This window comes from Syngnathus acus, chromosome 10, assembly GCF_901709675.1.
Source record: "Syngnathus acus chromosome 10, fSynAcu1.2, whole genome shotgun sequence".
Lineage (NCBI taxonomy): Eukaryota > Metazoa > Chordata > Actinopteri > Syngnathiformes > Syngnathidae > Syngnathus > Syngnathus acus.
The window spans coordinates 10,171,956-10,176,955 of record NC_051095.1 but is presented as its reverse complement, the minus strand read 5'-3'; positions in this window follow the sequence as shown (position 1 = coordinate 10,176,955).

The following is a 5,000-nucleotide window of genomic DNA, read 5'->3' as shown; positions in this document are numbered from 1 at the left end:
CAAACTTGATGGTCAGGAGGAGAAAGAAAATAAACGAGATGGCTGCACTGCTACCATCCCCCATCTCGTAGGCATGGCAGCAGCTTTGCGCACGCGCACGCACACACACACGCACACACACATACGCACACACACACACACACACACACACACACACACACACACACACACACACACACACACACACACACACACACACACACACACACACACACACACAGCCCATCTCTCTGAGCTACCTGATGTGAGGCAGTCAGAATAATCCAGACGCACAATGAACGTTCCCGTGCTATTCACAAACACACACACACACACACACACATGCATGCATGCACACACACACACACACGCACACACACACACATATCCTTGTTAACCTCCCTCTGCAGGACCCAAAGTACTTTACTGAGTTGTGGGGTCCACCCTTTCTAGTGGTCCAAGAACTATGAAAAAAATCAGGCAAGTCCCAAAAAAAATCTTGTTACTAAAAATCACTTTCAATAAACACAATTCAAAACTTTATTTTACATGTCAGTTTTTCAGTCACATGTGGGGCCTGTTTCTAACCTTCAGGCTTTGCGGGGTCCACCTTTACACACATGAGATTTTTAGTCAGTTATGGGGCTCGCTTTTAATATTTCAACCTTAAGAGGTCCACCTATACACACATGACAAATAGTGAACAAATGGTGAAACAGGACCAGCCATGTGTTTCTACCTCTGTTAAGGGAAGCTCTTTCACTCATATTTTCTCCTCATGGTGGTTATTCTATTTTTGACAAAGTACTTAACAGCTTTCCAGTCTCTGTTACTCAGTGCTTGTGGTTCTGCAGCAATGCATCTCTCGCAGTCAAACTTACCAGGTACCTGATTTGTCAATATGTACTTCCTTAAATGTTTATTTACTGCAGCACATTCCTCTGGGGTCCAGCTTCTTTTCACAACTTTTTCTTTACCTAAGGGCATAAGAAGAGCACTTTTTAGTTGACAACTTAATGAGAACAAGACTGCATAAAGAATACATTCACTTTATGTACAATAGTCCGACAAAATAATTTAAATGAGATATTTTAAAAAGTCAACTATCTTTGTCAACGGTGATGAGCCCACAATAGACATAAGTAAATCAGTTATTATCTGGGATATTAATCCGGTCATTTAAGTTGCTAGGTGGTCTTCAGTGTCAGCTGTTTTTATATTAACAAAATTAAAAATAGATGCACAAAAGGGCAATATTAGAATGGCCCCAGTTTTGGAGGTGGGGGAAAGAGGTCTCTCATTTTCTTGACTACTTTTAAGCAGTTTTGCATTTGACCAGAGTGTCACTGCTGGTAGATGAAGCAATTCCTGGCCCCTACAGAGGTTGCACAGGCAGCACATTGGGATGCACCATTTCTCTGACAAAACCATTAAGAACAGATACAAGTTGTTGCAAAATCAGGGAAAATAAAAAATAAAAATCAGAAAAAAACTTTTTTCAGACAGTGTTTTACATGTATGGGGAATTTGCTTTGATAACGTGCTACACATAGACAAACAAAGATGATATAAATACATTTGGAAATATATAGTGTGTAAAAAAAACAAATGCAAGCTGTATAAGAATAGTATCTGCCTTGGTGTGTCAATGTATGAATTTGCATATTCACTAATAGGTTAATCTAGTGCAATTTTTTTTTCTCTCTTTTGAGGTAGATGTGTCATGTACATTACCCCTATTTAAAAATAGATGTAAACAAACATCTCACATATAATCAAGTTTAGCAATGACCTTACAGGCTGTAACTCACATGAGAAAGGATGGGTTAATTCTCATTTTATCACAAAATTCAAAAGTTTAGACCTTACATGTCTAAGAAAAAAAGTCAAGTGGTGTTTAATATATCTTGCTTGGGTCATCTAAATCTTAGTAAGCAGCATATGTGAGGATAATTAGATACTGATACAGTTGTAACAATTGGACAATTTAAAAGCAACCGTGATAAAGTTATATATTGAAAAGGATTACTCCAAACTCACCTCTCTTTTTGGCAGACTTTTCATTACTTGGGCCACGAGATGTGAAGGTACAAGAGGTCACTTCTATGACTTGTGGCATCAGCCCATCTGAAATGATGATTTTTAAGTACAGAAAAAAATATGTTAAACTTATCTTATTAGGACAGCAAACACACTGATCAAGGGTACAGTTTCTAACAGCAAACTAAAGAGAGAGAAAAACTATCTACACTTGTGCTCATAAGGAGTTATTTATTACAATAATGTCCTGTAGAACCAATCTTGTTGCAACCAAATTTGGATTTTGGTAAATACTAGACAGGAGCAGATATAAATGTAATGGACTTGTAATATTTAAAAGTGGTGGAATTAAAAAAAATAAAAATCAATATTGAAAACGAGTACTGACCTTAAACAGCAGTTTTACAAACTCACCTTTCTTTTTGGCCATTTTTTTCTGAGTTGAACGACACATGGACGCATGTTTCAACAATCCATCTATAGGTGTGTGTGCCACTGGTTTGTTGAGGCTCCATGAGGAGAACCACTAAAACCATGTGATCCAATGGTTGGCTGAATGCTGTTTAAGGTACCTTCTGACTAAAGAACAGCTTTCCAACTAAAAGATGTAAACTAAGGGAACAAGAAAAGGTCTACAAGGTTTATTTCTTACAACAAAGTCTAACTGAATGTTACCTGTAGCCTGGCATCTTGTTTGATGCTATCATCAGGGTAAGAGTTCTGCAAACTTCTGGGTTAGGGTTAGGGCTATGGTTAGGGTAAGAGCTAGGGTTAGAGTTAAAGCTAGGGTTAGGGTTAGAACTAGGGTTAGGGTTAGAGCTAGGGTTAGGGTAAGAGCTAGGGTTAGGGTTAGAGCAAGGGTTAGAGCTAGGGTTAGGGTTAGAGGTAGGTTTAGAGCAGTGGTTCCCAAAGTGGGCGGTACCGCCCCCCTGGGGGCGGTGGAAAGATCTGGGGGGGCGGTGAGGAAGAAAGGGGCGGTAGGGGGGCGGTAGGGGGGCGGTAGGGGGGCGGCAGTCGATTTGTACACAACACGCCGCTCTGGCCCAGTCAGATCCGACAGCATAGACTACAAAAGCAAAAGCTCAGGTTTGTAATTTCAAGCTTGTAATGTTCAGAATTTTATCTTATAATAAAAACCGCATTCTGGCGGTCAACATCATCTTGAGTTCAAGTCAACATGAAATTGGGGACTCGCCAGAACGCCAATGTGTCTACTGTGTGATAGAGTGTTTATACCAAATATCAAGAAAGAGGTGTTTGTTTCCATATGTGCCTTGGGGGGCGGGGGGGGGGGCGCTAGGAATTCACTGGGAAGCCAAAGGGGGCGCCAGCCTGCAAAAGTTTGGGAACCACTGGTTTAGAGCTAGGGTTAAGGTTAGAGCTAGGGTTAGGGTTGAGAGTCCGGAGCACTAATCACTACACTATGGAACCCTCGCTTATGGAAGTTACGTATATTGTTTTATGGAGCAGCTCACAAGCAAATAGATAGGAATAGGTAAATGCCAAAATAGTTGAGGTTTCACTGAGAGTTGAACTCAGGTCGCTGTGGTGAGAGTCCAGAGCACTACACTATGGAACCCACGCCAAGTTACCTATATGGTTTTATGGAGCAGCTCACAAGCAAATAGGTTAGGGTTAGGTAAATGCCAAAATAGTTTAGGTTCCACTGAGACTTGAACTCAGGTCGCTGGGGTGAGAGTCCTAACCCTAGCCCTAGCTCTAACCTTAACCCTACCTCTTACCCTATTCCTAACACTAACCCTAGCCCTAGCTCTAACCGTAGCTCTAACCTTAACCCTAACCTAGCTCTAACCCTAACCTAGCTCTAACCCTAGCTCTAACCCTAACCCTAGCTCTTACCCTATTCCTAACCCTAACCCTAGCTCTAACCTTAACCCTAACCCTAGCTCTTACTCTAGCTCTAACCCTAACCGTAACCCTAGCGCTTACCCTAATCCTAACCGTAACCCTAACCCTAGCGCTTACCCTAATCCTAATCCTAACCGTAACCCTAGCCCTAACCCTATTCCTAACCCTAACCCTAGCTCTAACCCTAACCGTAACCCTAACCGTAGCTCTTACCCTAATCCTAGCTCTAACTCTAACCCTAGCTCTTACCCTAACCCGAACTCTTACCCTAACCCTAACCTAGCTCTAACCCTAACCCTAGCGCTTACCCTAATCCTAACCGTAACCCTAACCCTAGCGCTTACCCTAATCCTAACCGTAGCCCTAGCCCTAGCTCTAACCCTAACCCTAACCCTAGCTCTTACCCTATTCCTAACCCTAACCCTAGCTCTAACCTTAACGCTAGCTCTTACTCTAGCTCTAACCCTAACCATAACCCTAACCCTAGCTCTTACCCTAATCCTAACCGTAACCCTAGCCCTAGCTCTAGCTCTAACCCTAACCCTAGCTCTTACCCTATTCCTAACCCTAGCTCTACCTTAACCCTAACCCTAGCTCTTACTCTAGCTCTAACCCTAACCGTAACCCTAACCCTAGCTCTTACCCTAATCCTAGCTCTAACTCTAACCGTAGCTCTTACCCTAACCCGAACTCTTACGCTAACCCTAACTCTTACCCTAACCCTAGCTCTAACCTTAACCCTAACCTAGCTCTAGCCCTAGCTCTAACCTTAACCCTAACCTAGCTCTAACCCTATTCCTAACCTTAACCCTAACCCTAGCTCTTACTCTAGCTCTAACCCTAACCGTAACCCTAACCCTAGCTCTAACCCTAGCGTTTACCCTAATCCTAACCGTAACCCTAACCCTAGCGCTTACCCTAATCCTAACCGTAACCCTAGCCCTAGCTCTAACCCTAACCCTAGCTCTTACCCTATTCCTAACCCTAACCCTAGCTCTAACCTTAACCCTAGCTCTTACTCTAGCTCTAACCCTAGCTCTTACTCTAGCTCTAACCGTAACCCTAGCCCTAGCTCTAACCCTAACCCTAGCTCTTACCCTATTCCTAACCCT